The sequence below is a fragment of the Larus michahellis genome, unplaced genomic scaffold (assembly GCF_964199755.1).
Source record: "Larus michahellis unplaced genomic scaffold, bLarMic1.1 SCAFFOLD_76, whole genome shotgun sequence".
NCBI classification, from domain to species: domain Eukaryota; kingdom Metazoa; phylum Chordata; class Aves; order Charadriiformes; family Laridae; genus Larus; species Larus michahellis.
In genome coordinates, this window is record NW_027435895.1 from 30,018 (window position 1) to 51,009 (window position 20,992).

Below are 20,992 nucleotides of genomic sequence, written 5' to 3' on the forward strand. Positions count from 1 at the left end.
CGGCGGCGCCACGTGGGCGCCGGTGGCGGTAACGCTGATGGCCGCCGGAAAGCCCGCAGCCCCACGGGCTGTGGGGCCACGCGAGCGGCTGCCAAAGAGCTTTCCAACGAGGCACGGCTTTCCCTCCTGGCTCTTTGGGCGTGGGAGCTGTGGCCAGAGCCGCGGCCCTACCGGAAAATGCTTCGCAGGCTGGCGCGGCGTCGCCATGTGGGCGCCGGTGGCGCCGAGGCTGACGGCCGCCGCAAAGCCCGCAGCCCCACGGGCTGTGGGGTCACGCGAGCGGCTGCCAAAGAGCTTTGCAACGAGGCACGGCTTTCCCTCCTGGCTCTTCGGGCGTGGGAGCTGTGGCCAGAGCCGCGGCCCTACCGGAAAATGCTTCGGGGGCTGGCGCGGCAGCGCCAGGTGGGCACCGGTGGCGCCGAGGCTGACGGCCACCGCAAAGCCCGCAGGTCCATGGGCTGTGGGGCCACGCGAGCGGCTCCCAAAGAGCTTTCCAACGAGGCACGGCTTTCCCTCCTGGCTCTTCGGGCGTGGGAGCTGTGGCCAGAGACGCGGCCCTACCGGAAAATGCTTCGGGGGCTGGTGCGGCGGTAACACGTGGGCGCCGGTGGAGCCGAGGCTGACGGCCGCCGCAAAGCCCGCAGCCCCACGGGCTGTGGGGCCACGCGAGCGGCTGCCAAAGAGCTTTCCAACGAGGCACGGCTTTCCCTCCTGGCTCTTCGGGCGTGGGAGCTGTGGCCAGAGCCGCGGCCCTACCGGAAAATGCTTCGCAGGCTGGCTCGGCGGCGCCACGTGGGCGCCGGTGGCGGTAACGCTGATGGCCGCCGCAAAGCCCGCAGCCCCACGGGCTGTGGGGCGACGCGAGCGGCTGCCAAAGAGCTTTCCAACGAGGCACGGCTTTCCCTTCTGGCTCTTCGGGCGTGGGAGCTGTCGCCAGAGCCGCAGCCCTACCGGAAAATGCTTCGCAGGCTGGCGCGGCGGCGCCACGTAGGCGCCGGTGGCGCCGAGGCTGACGGCCGCTGGAAAGCCCGCAGCCCCACGGGCTGTGGGGCCACGCGAGCGGCTGCCAAAGAGCTTTCCAACGAGGCACGGCTTTCCCTTCTGGCTCTTCGGGCGTGCGAGCTGTGGCCAGAGCCGCGGCCCTACCGGAAAATGCTTCGCAGGCTGGCGCGGCGGCGCCACGTAGGCGCCGCTGGCGCCGAGGCTGACGGCCGCTGGAAAGCCCGCAGCCCCACGGGCTGTGGGGCCACGCGAGCGGCTGCCAAAGAGCTTTCCAACGAGGCACGGCTTTCCCTCCTGGCTCTTCGGGCGTGGGAGCTGTGGCCAGAGCCGCGGCCCTACCGGAAAATGCTTCGCAGGCTGGCGCGGCGGCGCCACGTGGGTGCCGGTGGCGGTAACGCTGATGGCCGCCGGAAAGCCCGCAGCCCCACGGGCTGTGGGGCCACGCGAGCGGCTGCCAAAGAGCTTTCCAACGAGGCACGGATTTCCCTCCTGGCTCTTCGGGCGTGGGAGCTGTGGCCAGAGCCGCGGCCCTACCGGAAAATGCTTCGCAGGCTGGCGCGGCAGCGCCAGGTGGGCACCGGTGGAGCCGAGGCTGACGGCCGCCGCAAAGCCCGCAGGTCCATGGGCTGTGGGGCCACGCGAGCGGCTCCCAAAGAGCTTTCCAACGAGGCACGGCTTTCCCTCCTGGCTCTTCGGGCGTGGGAGCTGTGGCCAGAGACGCGGCCCTACCGGAAAATGCTTCGCAGGCTGGCGCGGCGGCAACACGTGGGCGCCGGTGGCGCCGAGGCTGACGGCCGCCGCAAAGCCCGCAGCCCCACGGGCTGTGGGGCCACGCGAGCGGCTGCCAAAGAGCTTTCCAACGAGGCACGGCTTTCCCTCCTGGCTCTTCGGGCGTGGGAGCTGTGGCCAGAGCCGCGGCCCTACCGGAAAATGCTTCACAGGCTGGCGCGGCGGCGCCACGTGAGCGCCGGTGGCGGTAACGCTGATGGCCGCCGGAAAGCCCGCAGCCCCACGGGCTGTGGGGCCACGTGAGCGGCTGCCAAAGAGCTTTCCAACGAGGCACGACTTTCCCTCCTGGCTCTTCGGGCGTGGGAGCTGTGGCCAGAGCCGCGGCCCTACCGGAAAATGCTTCGCAGGTTGGCGCGGCGGCGTCAGGTGAGCGCCGGTGGAGCCGAGGCTGACGGCTGCCGCAAAGCCCGCAGCCCCACGGGCTGTGGGGCCACGCGAGCGGCTGCCAAAGAGCTTTCCAACGAGGCACGGCTTTCCCTCCTGGCTCTTCGGGCGAGGGAGCTGTGGCCAGAGCCGCGGCCCTGCCGGAAAATGCTTCGCAGGCTGGCGTGGCGGTGCCATGTGGGCGCCGGTGGCGCCGAGGCTGACGGCCGCCGCAAAGCCCGCAGCCCCACGGGCTGTGGGGCCACGCGAGCGGCTGCCAAAGAGCTTTCCAACGAGGCACGGCTTTCCCTCCTGGCTCTTCGGGCGTGGGAGCTGTGGCCAGAGCCGCGGCCCTACCGGAAAATGCTTCGCAGGCTAGCGCGGCGGTGCCACGTGGGCGCCGGTGGCGGTAACGCTGATGGCCGCCGCAAAGCCCGCAGCCCCACGGGCTGTGGGGCCACGCGAGCGGCTGCCAAAGAGCTTTCCAACGAGGCACGGCTTTCCCTCCTGGCTCTTCGGGCGAGGGAGCTTTGGCCAGAGCCGCGGCCCTACCGGAAAATGCTTCGCAGGCTGGCTCGGCGGCGCCATGTGGGCACCGGTGGCGCCGAAGCTGACGGCCGCCGGAAAGCCCGCAGCCGCATGGGCTGTGGGGCCACGCGAGCGGCTGCCAAAGAGCTTTCCAACGAGGCACGGCTTTCCCTCCTGGCTCTTCGGGCGTGGGAGCTGTGGCCAGAGCCGCGGCCCTACCGGAAAATGCTTCGCAGGCTGGCGCGGCGGTGCCACGTGTGCGCCGGTGGCGGTAACGCTGATGGCCGCCGCAAAGCCCGCAGCCCCACGGGCTGTGTCGGCACGCGAGCGGCTGCCAAAGAGCTTTCCAACGAGGCACGGCTTTCCCTCCTGGCTCTTCGGGCGAGGGAGCTGTGGCCAGAGCCGCGGCCCTACCGGAAAATGCTTCGCAGGCTGGCGCGGCAGCGCCAGGTGGGCGCCGGTGGCGCCGAGGCTGACGGCCGTCGGAAAGCCCGCAACGCCACGGGATGTGGGGCCACGCGAGCGGCTGCCAAAGAGCTTTCCAACGAGGCACAGCTTTCCCTCCTGGCTCTTCGGGCGTGGGAGCTGTGGCCAGAGCCGCGGCCCTACCGGAAAATGCTTCGCAGGCTGGAGCGGCGTCGCCATGTGGGCGCCGGTGGCACCGAGGCTGACGGCCGCCGCAAAGCCCGCAGCCCCACGGGCTGTGGGGCCACGCGAGCGGCTGCCAAAGAGCTTTCCAACGAGGCACGGCTTTCCCTCCTGGCTCTTCGGGCGTGGGAGCTGTGGCCAGAGCCGCGGCCCTACCGGAAAATGCTTCGCAGGTTGGCGCGGCGTCGCCATGTGGGCGCCGGTGGCGCCGAGGCTGACGGCCGCCGCAAAGCCCGCAGCCCCACGGGCTGTGGGGTCACGCGAGCGGCTGCCAAAGAGCTTTCCAACGAGGCACGGCTTTCCCTCCTGGCTCTTCGGGCGTGGGAGCTGTGGCCAGAGCCGCGGCCCTACCGGAAAATGCTTCGCAGGCTGGCGCGGCGGCGCCACGTGGGCGCCGGTGGCGGTAACGCTGATGGCCGCCGGAAAGCCCGCAGCCCCACGGGCTGTGGGGCCACGCGAGCGGCTGCCAAAGAGCTTTCCAACGAGGCACGGCTTTCCCTCCTGGCTCTTCGGGCGTGGGAGCTGTGGCCAGAGCCGCGGCCCTACCGGAAAATGCTTCGGGGGCTGGCGCGGCGGCGCCAGGTGGGCGCCGGTGGCGCCGAGGCTGACGGCCGCCGCAAAGCCCGCAGCCCCACGGGCTGTGGGGTCACGCGAGCGGCTGCCAAAGAGCTTTCCAACGAGGCACGGCTTTCCCTCCTGGCTCTTCGGGCGTGGGAGCTGTGGCCAGAGCCGCGGCCCTACCGGAAAATGCTTCGGGGGCTGGCGCGGCAGCGCCAGGTGGGCACCGGTGGCGCCGAGGATGACGGCCGCAGCAAAGCCCGCAGGTCCATGGGCTGTGGGGCCACGCGAGCGGCTCCCAAAGAGCTTTCCAACGAGGCACGGCTTTCCCTCCTGGCTCTTCGGGCGTGGGAGCTGTGGCCAGAGCCGCGGCCCTACCGGAAAATGCTTCGGGGGCTGGTGCGGCGGTAACACGTGGGCGCCGGTGGCGCCGAGGCTGACGGCCGCCGCAAAGCCCGCAGCCCCACGGGGTGTGGGGCCACGCGAGCGGCTGCCAAAGAGCTTTGCAACGAGGCACGACTTTCCCTCCTGGCTCTTCGGGCGTGGGAGCTGTGGCCAGAGCCGCGGCCCTACCGGAAAGTGCTTCGCGGGCTGGCGCGGCGGCAACACGTGGGCGCCGGTGGCACCGAGGCTGACGGCCGCCGCAAAGCCCGCAGCCCCACGGGCTGTGGGGCCACGCGAGCGGCTGCCAAAGAGCTTTCCAACGAGGCACGGCTTTCCCTCCTGGCTCTTCGGGCGTGGGAGCTGTGGCCAGAGCCGCGGCCCTACCGGAAAATGCTTCGCAGGCTGGCGCGGCGGCACCACGTGGGCGCCGGTGGCGGTAACGCTGATGGCCGCCGGAAAGCCCGCAGCCCCACGGGCTGTGGGGCCACGCGAGCGGCTGCCTAAGAGCTTTGCAACGAGGCACGACTTTCCCTCCTGGCTCTTCGGGCGTGGGAGCTGTGGCCAGAGCCGCGGCCCTACCGGAAAATGCTTCGCAGGCTGGCGCGGCGGCGCCAGGTGGGCGCCGGTGGCGCCGAGGCTGACGGCCGCCGCAAAGCCCGCAGCCCCACGGGCTGTGGGGCCACGCGAGCGGCTGCCAAAGAGCTTTCCAACGAGGCACGGCTTTCCCTCCTGGCTCTTCGGGCGTGGGAGCTGTGGCCAGAGACGCGGCCCTACCGGAAAATGCTTCGGGTGCTGGCGCGGCGGCGCCAGGTGGGCGCCGGTGGCGCCGAGGCTGACGGCCGCCGCAAAGCCCGCAGCCCCACGGGCTGTGGGGCCACGCGAGCGGCTGCCAAAGAGCTTTCCAACGAGGCACGGCTTTCCCTCCTGGCTCTTAGGGCGAGGGAGCTGTGGCCAGAGCCGCGGCCCTAACGGAAAATGCTTCGGGTGCTGGCGCGGCGGCACCAGGTGGGCGCCGGTGGCGCCGAGGCTGACGGCCGCCGCAAAGCCCGCAGCCCCACGGGCTGTGGGGCCACGCGAGCGGCTGCCAAAGAGCTTTCCAACGAGGCACGGCTTTCCCTTCTGGCTCTTCGGGCGTGGGAGCTGTGGCCAGAGCCGCAGCCCTACCGGAAAATGCTTCGCAGGCTGGCGCGGCGGCGCCACGTAGGCGCCGGTGGCGCCGAGGCTGACGGCCGCTGGAAAGCCCGCAGCCCCACGGGCTGTGGGGCCACGCGAGCGGCTGCCAAAGAGCTTTCCAACGAGGCACGGCTTTCCCTTCTGGCTCTTCGGGCGTGCGAGCTGTGGCCAGAGCCGCGGCCCTACCGGAAAATGCTTCGCAGGCTGGCGCGGCGGCGCCACGTAGGCGCCGCTGGCGCCGAGGCTGACGGCCGCTGGAAAGCCCGCAGCCCCACGGGCTGTGGGGCCACGCGAGCGGCTGCCAAAGAGCTTTCCAACGAGGCACGGCTTTCCCTCCTGGCTCTTCGGGCGTGGGAGCTGTGGCCAGAGCCGCGGCCCTACCGGAAAATGCTTCGCAGGCTGGCGCGGCGGCGCCACGTGGGTGCCGGTGGCGGTAATGCTGATGGCCGCCGCAAAGCCCGCAGGTCCATGGGCTGTGGGGCCACGCGAGCGGCTCCCAAAGAGCTTTCCAACGAGGCACGGCTTTCCCTCCTGGCTCTTCGGGCGTGGGAGCTGTGGCCAGAGCCGCGGCCCTAACGGAAAATGCTTCGGGGGCTGGTGCGGCGGTAACACGTGGGCGCCGGTGGCGCCGAGGCTGACGGCCGCCGCAAAGCCCGCAGCCCCACGGGGTGTGGGGCCACGCGAGCGGCTGCCAAAGAGCTTTGCAACGAGGCACGACTTTCCCTCCTGGCTCTTCGGGCGTGGGAGCTGTGGCCAGAGACGCGGCCCTACCGGAAAATGCTTCGCAGGCTGGCGCGGCGGCAACACGTGGGCGCCGGTGGCGCCGAGGCTGACGGCCGCCGCAAAGCCCGCAGCCCCACGGGCTGTGGGGCCACGCGAGCGGCTGCCAAAGAGCTTTCCAACGAGGCACGGCTTTCCCTCCTGGCTCTTCGGGCGTGGGAGCTGTGGCCAGAGCCGCGGCCCTACCGGAAAATGCTTCACAGGCTGGCGCGGCGGCGCCACGTGAGCGCCGGTGGCGGTAACGCTGATGGCCGCCGGAAAGCCCGCAGCCCCACGGGCTGTGGGGCCACGCGAGCGGCTGCCAAAGAGCTTTCCAACGAGGCACGACTTTCCCTCCTGGCTCTTCGGGCGTGGGAGCTGTGGCCAGAGCCGCGGCCCTACCGGAAAATGCTTCGCAGGTTGGCGCGGCGGCGTCAGGTGGGCGCCGGTGGAGCCGAGGCTGACGGCTGCCGCAAAGCCCGCAGCCCCACGGGCTGTGGGGCCACGCGAGCGGCTGCCAAAGAGCTTTCCAACGAGGCACGGCTTTCCCTCCTGGCTCTTCGGGTGTGGGAGCTGTGGCCAGAGACGCGGCCCTACCGGAAAATGCTTCGGGTGCTGGCGCGGCGGCACCAGGTGGGCGCCGGTGGCGCCGAGGCTGACGGCCGCCGCAAAGCCCGCAGCCCCACGGGCTGTGGGGCCACGCGAGCGGCTGCCAAAGAGCTTTCCAACGAGGCACGGCTTTCCCTCCTGGCTCTTCGGGCGAGGGAGCTGTGGCCAGAGCCGCGGCCCTGCCGGAAAATGCTTCGCAGGCTGGCGTGGCGGTGCCATGTGGGCGCCGGTGGCGCCGAGGCTGACGGCCGCCGCAAAGCCCGCAGCCCCACGGGCTGTGGGGCCACGCGAGCGGCTGCCAAAGAGCTTTCCAACGAGGCACGGCTTTCCCTCCTGGCTCTTCGGGCGTGGGAGCTGTGGCCAGAGCCGCGGCCCTACGGGAAAATGCTTCGCAGGCTAGCGCGGCGGTGCCACGTGGGCGCCGGTGGCGGTAACGCTGATGGCCGCCGCAAAGCCCGCAGCCCCACGGGCTGTGGGGCCACGCGAGCGGCTGCCAAAGAGCTTTCCAACGAGGCACGGCTTTCCCTCCTGGCTCTTCGGGCGAGGGAGCTTTGGCCAGAGCCGCGGCCCTACCGGAAAATGCTTCGCAGGCTGGCTCGGCGGCGCCATGTGGGCACCGGTGGCGCCGAAGCTGACGGCCGCCGGAAAGCCCGCAGCCGCATGGGCTGTGGGGCCACGCGAGCGGCTGCCAAAGAGCTTTCCAACGAGGCACGGCTTTCCCTCCTGGCTCTTCGGGCGTGGGAGCTGTGGCCAGAGCCGCGGCCCTACCGGAAAATGCTTCGCAGGCTGGCGCGGCGGTGCCACGTGTGCGCCGGTGGCGGTAACGCTGATGGCCGCCGCAAAGCCCGCAGCCCCACGGGCTGTGTCGGCACGCGAGCGGCTGCCAAAGAGCTTTCCAACGAGGCACGGCTTTCCCTCCTGGCTCTTCGGGCGAGGGAGCTGTGGCCAGAGCCGCGGCCCTACCGGAAAATGCTTCGCAGGCTGGCGCGGCAGCGCCAGGTGGGCGCCGGTGGCGCCGAGGCTGACGGCCGTCGGAAAGCCCGCAACGCCACGGGATGTGGGGCCACGCGAGCGGCTGCCAAAGAGCTTTCCAACGAGGCACGGCTTTCCCTCCTGGCTCTTCGGGCGTGGGAGCTGTGGCCAGAGCCGCGGCCCTACCGGAAAATGCTTCGCAGGCTGGAGCGGCGTCGCCATGTGGGCGCCGGTGGCACCGAGGCTGACGGCCGCCGCAAAGCCCGCAGCCCCACGGGCTGTGGGGCCACGCGAGCGGCTGCCAAAGAGCTTTCCAACGAGGCACGGCTTTCCCTCCTGGCTCTTCGGGCGTGGGAGCTGTGGCCAGAGCCGCGGCCCTACCGGAAAATGCTTCGCAGGCTGGCGCGGCGTCGCCATGTGGGCGCCGGTGGCGCCGAGGCTGACGGCCGCCGCAAAGCCCGCAGCCCCACGGGCTGTGGGGTCACGCGAGCGGCTGCCAAAGAGCTTTCCAACGAGGCACGGCTTTCCCTCCTGGCTCTTCGGGCGTGGGAGCTGTGGCCAGAGCCGCGGCCCTACCGGAAAATGCTTCGCAGGCTGGCGCGGCGGCGCCACGTGGGCGCCGGTGGCGGTAACGCTGATGGCCGCCGGAAAGCCCGCAGCCCCACGGGCTGTGGGGCCACGCGAGCGGCTGCCAAAGAGCTTTCCAACGAGGCACGGCTTTCCCTCCTGGCTCTTCGGGCGTGGGAGCTGTGGCCAGAGCCGCGGCCCTACCGGAAAATGCTTCGGGGGCTGGCGCGGCGGCGCCAGGTGGGCGCCGGTGGCGCCGAGGCTGACGGCCGCCGCAAAGCCCGCAGCCCCACGGGCTGTGGGGTCACGCGAGCGGCTGCCAAAGAGCTTTCCAACGAGGCACGGCTTTCCCTCCTGGCTCTTCGGGCGTGGGAGCTGTGGCCAGAGCCGCGGCCCTACCGGAAAATGCTTCGGGGGCTGGCGCGGCAGCGCCAGGTGGGCACCGGTGGCGCCGAGGATGACGGCCGCAGCAAAGCCCGCAGGTCCATGGGCTGTGGGGCCACGCGAGCGGCTCCCAAAGAGCTTTCCAACGAGGCACGGCTTTCCCTCCTGGCTCTTCGGGCGTGGGAGCTGTGGCCAGAGCCGCGGCCCTACCGGAAAATGCTTCGGGGGCTGGTGCGGCGGTAACACGTGGGCGCCGGTGGCGCCGAGGCTGACGGCCGCCGCAAAGCCCGCAGCCCCACGGGGTGTGGGGCCACGCGAGCGGCTGCCAAAGAGCTTTGCAACGAGGCACGACTTTCCCTCCTGGCTCTTCGGGCGTGGGAGCTGTGGCCAGAGCCGCGGCCCTACCGGAAAGTGCTTCGCGGGCTGGCGCGGCGGCAACACGTGGGCGCCGGTGGCACCGAGGCTGACGGCCGCCGCAAAGCCCGCAGCCCCACGGGCTGTGGGGCCACGCGAGCGGCTGCCAAAGAGCTTTCCAACGAGGCACGGCTTTCCCTCCTGGCTCTTCGGGCGTGGGAGCTGTGGCCAGAGCCGCGGCCCTACCGGAAAATGCTTCGCAGGCTGGCGCGGCGGCACCACGTGGGCGCCGGTGGCGGTAACGCTGATGGCCGCCGGAAAGCCCGCAGCCCCACGGGCTGTGGGGCCACGCGAGCGGCTGCCTAAGAGCTTTGCAACGAGGCACGACTTTCCCTCCTGGCTCTTCGGGCGTGGGAGCTGTGGCCAGAGCCGCGGCCCTACCGGAAAATGCTTCGCAGGCTGGCGCGGCGGCGCCAGGTGGGCGCCGGTGGCGCCGAGGCTGACGGCCGCCGCAAAGCCCGCAGCCCCACGGGCTGTGGGGCCACGCGAGCGGCTGCCAAAGAGCTTTCCAACGAGGCACGGCTTTCCCTCCTGGCTCTTCGGTTGTGGGAGCTGTGGCCAGAGACGCGGCCCTACCGGAAAATGCTTCGGGTGCTGGCGCGGCGGCGCCAGGTGGGCGCCGGTGGCGCCGAGGCTGACGGCCGCCGCAAAGCCCGCAGCCCCACGGGCTGTGGGGCCACGCGAGCGGCTGCCAAAGAGCTTTCCAACGAGGCACGGCTTTCCCTCCTGGCTCTTAGGGCGAGGGAGCTGTGGCCAGAGCCGCGGCCCTAACGGAAAATGCTTCGGGTGCTGGCGCGGCGGCACCAGGTGGGCGCCGGTGGCGCCGAGGCTGACGGCCGCCGCAAAGCCCGCAGCCCCACGGGCTGTGGGGCCACGCGAGCGGCTGCCAAAGAGCTTTCCAACGAGGCACGGCTTTCCCTCCTGGCTCTTCGGGCGTGGGAGCTGTGGCCAGAGCCGCGGCCCTACGGGAAAATGCTTCGCAGGCTAGCGCGGCGGTGCCACGTGGGCGCCGGTGGCGGTAACGCTGATGGCCGCCGCAAAGCCCGCAGCCCCACGGGCTGTGGGGCCACGCGAGCGGCTGCCAAAGAGCTTTCCAACGAGGCACGGCTTTCCCTCCTGGCTCTTCGGGCGTGGGAGCTGTGGCCAGAGCCGCGGCCCTACCGGAAAATGCTTCGCAGGCTGGCTCGGCGGCGCCATGTGGGCACCGGTGGCGCCGAGGCTGACGGCCGCCGCAAAGCCCGCAGCCCCACGGGCTGTGGGGCCACGCGAGCGGCTGCCAAAGAGCTTTCCAACGAGGCACGGCTTTCCCTCCTGGCTCTTCGGGCGTGGGAGCTGTGGCCAGAGCCGCGGCCCTACCGGAAAATGCTTCGCAGGCTGGCGCGGCGGCGCCAGGTGGGCGCCGGTGGCGCCGAGGCTGACGGCAGCCGCAAAGCCCGCAGCCCCACGGGCTGTGGGGCCACGCGAGCGGCTGCCAAAGAGCTTTCCAACGAGGCACGGCTTTCCCTCCTGGCTCTTCGGGCGTGGGAGCTGTGGCCAGAGCCGCGGCCCTACCGGAAAATGCTTCGGGGGCTGGCGCGGCGTCGCCATGTGGGCGCCGGTGGCGCCGAGGCTGACGGCCGCCGCAAAGCCCGCAGCCCCACGGGCTGTGGGGTCACGCGAGCGGCTGCCAAAGAGCTTTCCAACGAGGCACGGCTTTCCCTCCTGGCTCTTCGGGCGTGGGAGCTGTGGCCAGAGCCGCGGCCCTACCGGAAAATGCTTCGGGGGCTGGCGCGGCAGCGCCAGGTGGGCACCGGTGGCGCCGAGGCTGACGGTCACCGCAAAGCCCGCAGGTCCATGGGCTGTGGGGCCACGCGAGCGGCTCCCAAAGAGCTTTCCAACGAGGCACGGCTTTCCCTCCTGGCTCTTCGGGCGAGGGAGCTGTGGCCAGAGCCGCGGCCCTACCGGAAAATGCTTCGCAGGCTGGCGCGGCGGCGCCACGTGGGTGCCGGTGGCGGTAACGCTGACGGCCGCCGGAAAGCCCGCAGCCCCACGGGCTGTGGGGCCACGCGAGCGGCTGCCAAAGAGCTTTCCAACGAGGCACGGCTTTCCCTCCTGGCTCTTCGGGCGTGGGAGCTGTGGCCAGAGCCGCGGCCCTACCAGAAAATGCTTCGGGGGCTGGCGCGGCGTCGCCATGTGGGCGCCGGTGGCGCCGAGGCTGACGGCCGCCGCAAAGCCCGCAGCCCCACGGGCTGTGGGGTCACGCGAGCGGCTGCCAAAGAGCTTTCCAACGAGGCACGGCTTTCCCTCCTGGCTCTTCGGGCGTGGGAGCTGTGGCCAGAGACGCGGCCCTACCGGAAAATGCTTCGGGGGCTGGCGCGGCAGCGCCAGGTGGGCACCGGTGGAGCCGAGGCTGACGGCCACCGCAAAGCCCGCAGGTCCATGGGCTGTGGGGCCACGCGAGCGGCTCCCAAAGAGCTTTCCAACGAGGCACGGCTTTCCCTCCTGGCTCTTCGGGCGTGGGAGCTGTGGCCAGAGCCGCGGCCCTAACGGAAAATGCTTCGGGGGCTGGTGCGGCGGTAACACGTGGGCGCCGGTGGCGCCGAGGCTGACGGCCGCCGCAAAGCCCGCAGCCCCACGGGGTGTGGGGCCACGCGAGCGGCTGCCAAAGAGCTTTGCAACGAGGCACGACTTTCCCTCCTGGCTCTTCGGGCGTGGGAGCTGTGGCCAGAGACGCGGCCCTACCGGAAAATGCTTCGCAGGCTGGCGCGGCGGCAACACGTGGGCGCCGGTGGCGCCGAGGCTGACGGCCGCCGCAAAGCCCGCAGCCCCACGGGCTGTGGGGCCACGCGAGCGGCTGCCAAAGAGCTTTCCAACGAGGCACGGCTTTCCCTCCTGGCTCTTCGGGCGAGGGAGCTGTGGCCAGAGCCGCGGCCCTACCGGAAAATGCTTCGCAGGCTGGCGCGGCGGCGCCACGTGGGTGCCGGTGGCGGTAACGCTGACGGCCGCCGGAAAGCCCGCAGCCCCACGGGCTGTGGGGCCACGCGAGCGGCTGCCAAAGAGCTTTCCAACGAGGCACGGCTTTCCCTCCTGGCTCTTCGGGCGTGGGAGCTGTGGCCAGAGCCGCGGCCCTACCAGAAAATGCTTCGGGGGCTGGCGCGGCGTCGCCATGTGGGCGCCGGTGGCGCCGAGGCTGACGGCCGCCGCAAAGCCCGCAGCCCCACGGGCTGTGGGGTCACGCGAGCGGCTGCCAAAGAGCTTTCCAACGAGGCACGGCTTTCCCTCCTGGCTCTTCGGGCGTGGGAGCTGTGGCCAGAGCCGCGGCCCTACCGGAAAATGCTTCGGGGGCTGGCGCGGCAGCGCCAGGTGGGCACCGGTGGAGCCGAGGCTGACGGCCACCGCAAAGCCCGCAGGTCCATGGGCTGTGGGGCCACGCGAGCGGCTCCCAAAGAGCTTTCCAACGAGGCACGGCTTTCCCTCCTGGCTCTTCGGGCGTGGGAGCTGTGGCCAGAGCCGCGGCCCTAACGGAAAATGCTTCGGGGGCTGGTGCGGCGGTAACACGTGGGCGCCGGTGGCGCCGAGGCTGACGGCCGCCGCAAAGCCCGCAGCCCCACGGGGTGTGGGGCCACGCGAGCGGCTGCCAAAGAGCTTTGCAACGAGGCACGACTTTCCCTCCTGGCTCTTCGGGCGTGGGAGCTGTGGCCAGAGACGCGGCCCTACCGGAAAATGCTTCGCAGGCTGGCGCGGCGGCAACACGTGGGCGCCGGTGGCGCCGAGGCTGACGGCCGCCGCAAAGCCCGCAGCCCCACGGGCTGTGGGGCCACGCGAGCGGCTGCCAAAGAGCTTTCCAACGAGGCACGGCTTTCCCTCCTGGCTCTTCGGGCGTGGGAGCTGTGGCCAGAGCCGCGGCCCTACCGGAAAATGCTTCGCAGGCTGGCGCGGCGGCGCCACGTGGGCGCCGGTGGCGGTAACGCTGATGGCCGCCGGAAAGCCCGCAGCCCCACGGGCTGTGGGGCCACGCGAGCGGCTGCCAAAGAGCTTTCCAACGAGGCACGGCTTTCCCTCCTGGCTCTTCGGGCGTGGGAGCTGTGGCCAGAGCCGCGGCCCTACCGGAAAATGCTTCGCAGGCTGGCGCGGCGGCGCCAGGTGGGCGCCGGTGGAGCCGAGGCTGACGGCTGCCGCAAAGCCCGCAGCCCCACGGGCTGTGGGGCCACGCGAGCGGCTGCCAAAGAGCTTTCCAACGAGGCACGGCTTTCCCTCCTGGCTCTTCGGGTGTGGGAGCTGTGGCCAGAGACGCGGCCCTACCGGAAAATGCTTCGGGTGCTGGCGCGGCGGCACCAGGTGGGCGCCGGTGGCGCCGAGGCTGACGGCCACCGCAAAGCCCGCAGCCCCACGGGCTGTGGGGCCACGCGAGCGGCTGCCAAAGAGCTTTCCAACGAGGCACGGCTTTCCCTCCTGGCTCTTCGGGCGTGGGAGCTGTGGCCAGAGCCGCGGCCCTACCGGAAAATGCTTCGGGGGCTGGCGCGGCAGCGCCAGGTGGGCACCGGTGGCGCCGAGGCTGACGGCCACCGCAAAGCCCGCAGGTCCATGGGCTGTGGGGCCACGCGAGCGGCTGCCAAAGAGCTTTCCAACGAGGCACGGCTTTCCCTCCTGGCTCTTCGGGCGTGGGAGCTGTGGCCAGAGCCGCGGCCCTACCGGAAAATGCTTCGGGGGCTGGTGCGGCGGTAACACGTGGGCGCCGGTGGAGCCGAGGCTGACGGCCGCCGCAAAGCCCGCAGCCCCACAGGCTGTGGGGCCACGCGAGCGGCTGCCAAAGAGCTTTCCAACGAGGCACGGCTTTCCCTCCTGGCTCTTCGGGCGTGGGAGCTGTGGCCAGAGCCGCGGCCCTACCGGAAAATGCTTCGCAGGCTGGCTCGGCGGCGCCACGTGGGCGCCGGTGGCGGTAACGCTGATGGCCGCCGGAAAGCCCGCAGCCCCACGGGCTGTGGGGCGACGCGAGCGGCTGCCAAAGAGCTTTCCAACGAGGCACGGCTTTCCCTTCTGGCTCTTCGGGCGTGGGAGCTGTCGCCAGAGCCGCAGCCCTACCGGAAAATGCTTCGCAGGCTGGCGCGGCGGCGCCACGTAGGCGCCGGTGGCGCCGAGGCTGACGGCCGCTGGAAAGCCCGCAGCCCCACGGGCTGTGGGGCCACGCGAGCGGCTGCCAAAGAGCTTTCCAACGAGGCACGGCTTTCCCTTCTGGCTCTTCGGGCGTGCGAGCTGTGGCCAGAGCCGCGGCCCTACCGGAAAATGCTTCGCAGGCTGGCGCGGCGGCGCCACGTAGGCGCCGCTGGCGCCGAGGCTGACGGCCGCTGGAAAGCCCGCAGCCCCACGGGCTGTGGGGCCACGCGAGCGGCTGCCAAAGAGCTTTCCAACGAGGCACGGCTTTCCCTCCTGGCTCTTCGGGCGTGGGAGCTGTGGCCAGAGCCGCGGCCCTACGGGAAAATGCTTCGCAGGCTAGCGCGGCGGTGCCACGTGGGCGCCGGTGGCGGTAACGCTGATGGCCGCCGCAAAGCCCGCAGCCCCACGGGCTGTGGGGCCACGCGAGCGGCTGCCAAAGAGCTTTCCAACGAGGCACGGCTTTCCCTCCTGGCTCTTCGGGCGAGGGAGCTGTGGCCAGAGCCGCGGCCCTACCGGAAAATGCTTCGCAGGCTGGCTCGGCGGCGCCATGTGGGCACCGGTGGCGCCGAGGCTGACGGCCGCCGCAAAGCCCGCAGCCCCACGGGCTGTGGGGCCACGCGAGCGGCTGCCAAAGAGCTTTCCAACGAGGCACGGCTTTCCCTCCTGGCTCTTCGGGCGTGGGAGCTGTGGCCAGAGCCGCGGCCCTACCGGAAAATGCTTCGCAGGCTGGCTCGGCGGCGCCATGTGGGCACCGGTGGCGCCGAGGCTGACGGCCGCCGCAAAGCCCGCAGCCCCACGGGCTGTGGGGCCACGCGAGCGGCTGCCAAAGAGCTTTCCAACGAGGCACGGCTTTCCCTCCTGGCTCTTTGGGCGTGGGAGCTGTGGCCAGAGCCGCGGCCCTACCGGAAAATGCTTCGCAGGCTGGCGCGGCGGCGCCAGGTGGGCGCCGGTGGCGCCGAGGCTGACGGCCGCCGCAAAGCCCGCAGCCCCACGGGCTGTGGGGCCACGCGAGCGGCTGCCAAAGAGCTTTCCAACGAGGCACGGCTTTCCCTCCTGGCTCTTCGGGCGTGGGAGCTGTGGCCAGAGCCGCGGCCCTACCGGAAAATGCTTCGGGGGCTGGCGCGGCAGCGCCAGGTGGGCACCGGTGGCGCCGAGGCTGATGGTCACCGCAAAGCCCGCAGGTCCATGTGCTGTGGGGCCACGCGAGCGGCTCCCAAAGAGCTTTCCAACGAGGCACGGCTTTCCCTCCTGGCTCTTCGGGCGAGGGAGCTGTGGCCAGAGCCGCGGCCCTACCGGAAAATGCTTCGCAGGCTGGCGCGGCGGCGCCACGTGGGCGCCGGTGGCGGTAACGCTGACGGCCGCCGGAAAGCCCGCAGCCCCACGGGCTGTGGGGCCACGCGAGCGGCTGCCAAAGAGCTTTCCAACGAGGCACGGCTTTCCCTCCTGGCTCTTCGGGCGTGGGAGCTGTGGCCAGAGCCGCGGCCCTACCAGAAAATGCTTCGGGGGCTGGCGCGGCGTCGCCATGTGGGCGCCGGTGGCGCCGAGGCTGACGGCCGCCGCAAAGCCCGCAGCCCCACGGGCTGTGGGGTCACGCGAGCGGCTGCCAAAGAGCTTTCCAACGAGGCACGGCTTTCCCTCCTGGCTCTTCGGGCGTGGGAGCTGTGGCCAGAGCCGCGGCCCTACCGGAAAATGCTTCGCAGGCTGGCTCGGCGGCGCCATGTGGGCACCGGTGGCGCCGAGGCTGACGGCCGCCGCAAAGCCCGCAGCCCCACGGGCTGTGGGGCCACGCGAGCGGCTGCCAAAGAGCTTTCCAACGAGGCACGGCTTTCCCTCCTGGCTCTTCGGGCGTGGGAGCTGTGGCCAGAGCCGCGGCCCTACCGGAAAATGCTTCGCAGGCTGGCGCGGCGGCGCCAGGTGGGCGCTGGTGGCGCCGAGGCTGACGGCCGCCGCAAAGCCCGCAGCCCCACGGGCTGTGGGGCCACGCGAGCGGCTGCCAAAGAGCTTTCCAACGAGGCACGGCTTTCCCTCCTGGCTCTTCGGGCGTGGGAGCTGTGGCCAGAGCCGCGGCCCTACCGGAAAATGCTTCGGGGGCTGGCGCGGCGTCGCCATGTGGGCGCCGGTGGCGCCGAGGCTGACGGCCGCCGCAAAGCCCGCAGCCCCACGGGCTGTGGGGTCACGCGAGCGGCTGCCAAAGAGCTTTCCAACGAGGCACGGCTTTCCCTCCTGGCTCTTCGGGCGTGGGAGCTGTGGCCAGAGCCGCGGCCCTACCGGAAAATGCTTCGTAGGCTGGCGCGGCAGCGCCAGGTGGGCACCGGTGGCGCCGAGGCTGACGGTCACCGCAAAGCCCGCAGGTCCATGGGCTGTGGGGCCACGCGAGCGGCTCCCAAAGAGCTTTCCAACGAGGCACGGCTTTCCCTCCTGGCTCTTCGGGCGAGGGAGCTGTGGCCAGAGCCGCGGCCCTACCGGAAAATGCTTCGCAGGCTGGCGCGGCGGCGCCACGTGGGCGCCGGTGGCGGTAACGCTGACGGCCGCCGGAAAGCCCGCAGCCCCACGGGCTGTGGGGCCACGCGAGCGGCTGCCAAAGAGCTTTCCAACGAGGCACGGCTTTCCCTCCTGGCTCTTCGGGCGTGGGAGCTGTGGCCAGAGCCGCGGCCCTACCAGAAAATGCTTCGGGGGCTGGCGCGGCGTCGCCATGTGGGCGCCGGTGGCGCCGAGGCTGACGGCCACCGCAAAGCCCGCAGCCCCACGGGCTGTGGGGTCACGCGAGCGGCTGCCAAAGAGCTTTCCAACGAGGCACGGCTTTCCCTCCTGGCTCTTCGGGCGTGGGAGCTGTGGCCAGAGCCGCGGCCCTACCGGAAAATGCTTCGGGGGCTGGCGCGGCAGCGCCAGGTGGGCACCGGTGGAGCCGAGGCTGACGGCCACCGCAAAGCCCGCAGGTCCATGGGCTGTGGGGCCACGCGAGCGGCTCCCAAAGAGCTTTCCAACGAGGCACGGCTTTCCCTCCTGGCTCTTCGGGCGTGGGAGCTGTGGCCAGAGCCGCGGCCCTAACGGAAAATGCTTCGGGGGCTGGTGCGGCGGTAACACGTGGGCGCCGGTGGCGCCGAGGCTGACGGCCGCCGCAAAGCCCGCAGCCCCACGGGGTGTGGGGCCACGCGAGCGGCTGCCAAAGAGCTTTGCAACGAGGCACGACTTTCCCTCCTGGCTCTTCGGGCGTGGGAGCTGTGGCCAGAGACGCGGCCCTACCGGAAAATGCTTCGCAGGCTGGCGCGGCGGCAACACGTGGGCGCCGGTGGCGCCGAGGCTGACGGCCGCCGCAAAGCCCGCAGCCCCACGGGCTGTGGGGCCACGCGAGCGGCTGCCAAAGAGCTTTCCAACGAGGCACGGCTTTCCCTCCTGGCTCTTCGGGCGTGGGAGCTGTGGCCAGAGCCGCGGCCCTACCGGAAAATGCTTCGCAGGCTGGCGCGGCGGCGCCACGTGGGCGCCGGTGGCGGTAACGCTGATGGCCGCCGGAAAGCCCGCAGCCCCACGGGCTGTGGGGCCACGCGAGCGGCTGCCAAAGAGCTTTCCAACGAGGCACGGCTTTCCCTCCTGGCTCTTCGGGTGTGGGAGCTGTGGCCAGAGACGCGGCCCTACCGGAAAATGCTTCGGGTGCTGGCGCGGCGGCACCAGGTGGGCGCCGGTGGCGCCGAGGCTGACGGCCGCCGCAAAGCCCGCAGCCCCACGGGCTGTGGGGCCACGCGAGCGGCTGCCAAAGAGCTTTCCAACGAGGCACGGCTTTCCCTCCTGGCTCTTCGGGCGTGGGAGCTGTGGCCAGAGCCGCGGCCCTACCGGAAAATGCTTCGGGGGCTGGCGCGGCAGCGCCAGGTGGGCACCGGTGGCGCCGAGGCTGACGGCCACCGCAAAGCCCGCAGGTCCATGGGCTGTGGGGCCACGCGAGCGGCTCCCAAAGAGCTTTCCAACGAGGCACGGCTTTCCCTCCTGGCTCTTCGGGCGTGGGAGCTGTGGCCAGAGCCGCGGCCCTACCGGAAAATGCTTCGCAGGCTGGCTCGGCGGCGCCACGTGGGCGCCGGTGGCGGTAACGCTGATGGCCGCCGGAAAGCCCGCAGCCCCACGGGCTGTGGGGCGACGCGAGCGGCTGCCAAAGAGCTTTCCAACGAGGCACGGCTTTCCCTCCTGGCTCTTCGGGCGTGGGAGCTGTCGCCAGAGCCGCAGCCCTACCGGAAAATGCTTCGCAGGCTGGCGCGGCGGCGCCACGTAGGCGCCGGTGGCGCCGAGGCTGACGGCCGCTGGAAAGCCCGCAGCCCCACGGGCTGTGGGGCCACGCGAGCGGCTGCCAAAGAGCTTTCCAACGAGGCACGGCTTTCCCTTCTGGCTCTTCGGGCGTGCGAGCTGTGGCCAGAGCCGCGGCCCTACCGGAAAATGCTTCGCAGGCTGGCGCGGCGGCGCCACGTAGGCGCCGCTGGCGCCGAGGCTGACGGCCGCTGGAAAGCCCGCAGCCCCACGGGCTGTGGGGCCACGCGAGCGGCTGCCAAAGAGCTTTCCAACGAGGCACGGCTTTCCCTCCTGGCTCTTCGGGCGTGGGAGCTGTGGCCAGAGCCGCGGCCCTACCGGAAAATGCTTCGCAGGCTGGCGCGGCGGCGCCACGTGGGTGCCGGTGGCGGTAACGCTGATGGCCGCCGCAAAGCCCGCAGCCCCACGGGCTGTGGGGCCACGCGAGCGGCTGCCAAAGAGCTTTCCAACGAGGCACGGCTTTCCCTCCTGGCTCTTCGGGCGTGGGAGCTGTGGCCAGAGCCGCGGCCCTACCAGAAAATGCTTCGGGGGCTGGCGCGGCGTCGCCATGGGGGCGCCGGTGGCGCCGAGGCTGACGGCCGCCGCAAAGCCCGCAGCCCCACGGGCTGTGGGGTCACGCGAGCGGCTGCCAAAGAGCTTTCCAACGAGGCACGGCTTTCCCTCCTGGCTCTTCGGGTGTGGGAGCTGTGGCCAGAGCCGCGGCCCTACCGGAAAATGCTTCGGGGGCTGGCGCGGCAGCGCCAGGTGGGCGCCGGTGGCGCCGAGGCTGACGGCCGCCGCAAAGCCCGCAGCCCCACGGGCTGTGGGGCCACGCGAGCGGCTGCCAAAGAGCTTTCCAACGAGGCACGGCTTTCCCTCCTGGCTCTTCGGGCGTGGGAGCTGTGGCCAGAGCCGCGGCCCTACCGGAAAATGCTTCGCAGGCTGGCGCGGCGGCGCCACGTGGGCGCCGGTGGCGGTAACGCTGATGGCCGCCGGAAAGCCCGCAGCCCCACGGGCTGTGGGGCCACGCGAGCGGCTGCCAAAGAGCTTTCCAACGAGGCACGACTTTCCCTCCTGGCTCTTCGGGCGTGGGAGCTGTGGCCAGAGCCGCGGCCCTACCGGAAAATGCTTCGCAGGCTGGCGCGGCGGCGCCAGGTGGGCGCCGGTGGAGCCGAGGCTGACGGCTGCCGCAAAGCCCGCAGCCCCACGGGCTGTGGGGCCACGCGAGCGGCTGCCAAAGAGCTTTCCAACGAGGCACGGCTTTCCCTCCTGGCTCTTCGGGTGTGGGAGCTGTGGCCAGAGACACGGCCCTACCGGAAAATGCTTCGGGTGCTGGCGCGGCGGCACCAGGTGGGCGCCGGTGGCGCCGAGGCTGACGGCCGCCGCAAAGCCCGCAGCCCCACGGGCTGTGGGGCCACGCGAGCGGCTGCCAAAGAGCTTTCCAACGAGGCACGGCTTTCCCTCCTGGCTCTTCGGGCGAGGGAGCTGTGGCCAGAGCCGCGGCCCTGCCGGAAAATGCTTCGCAGGCTGGCGTGGCGGTGCCATGTGGGCGCCGGTGGCGCCGAGGCTGACGGCCGCCGCAAAGCCCGCAGCCCCACGGGCTGTGGGGCCACGCGAGCGGCTGCCAAAGAGCTTTCCAACGAGGCACGGCTTTCCCTCCTGGCTCTTCGGGCGTGGGAGCTGTGGCCAGAGCCGCGGCCCTACCGGAAAATGCTTCGCAGGCTGGCGTGGCGGCGCCATGTGGGCACCGGTGGCGCCGAGGCTGACGGCCGCCGCAAAGCCCGCAGCCCCACGGGCTGTGGGGCCACGCGAGCGGCTGCCAAAGAGCTTTCCAACGAGGCACGGCTTTCCCTCCTGGCTCTTCGGGCGTGGGAGCTGTGGCCAGAGCCGCGGCCCTACCGGAAAATGCTTCGCAGGCTGGCGCGGCGTCGCCATGTGGGCGCCGGTGGCGCCGAGGCTGACGGCCGCCGCAAAGCCCGCAGCCCCACGGGCTGTGGGGTCACGCGAGCGGCTGCCAAAGAGCTTTCCAACGAGGCACGGCTTTCCCTCCTGGCTCTTCGGGCGTGGGAGCTGTGGCCAGAGCCGCGGCCCTACCGGAAAATGCTTCGCAGGCTGGCGCGGCGGCGCCACGTGGGCGCCGGTGGCGGTAACGCTGATGGCCGCCGGAAAGCCCGCAGCCCCACGGGCTGTGGGGCCACGCGAGCGGCTGCCAAAGAGCTTTCCAACGAGGCACGGCTTTCCCTCCTGGCTCTTCGGGCGTGGGAGCTGTGGCCAGAGCCGCGGCCCTACCGGAAAATGCTTCGGGGGCTGGCGCGGCGGCGCCAGGTGGGCGCCGGTGGCGCCGAGGCTGACGGCCGCCGCAAAGCCCGCAGCCCCACGGGCTGTGGGGTCACGCGAGCGGCTGCCAAAGAGCTTTCCAACGAGGCACGGCTTTCCCTCC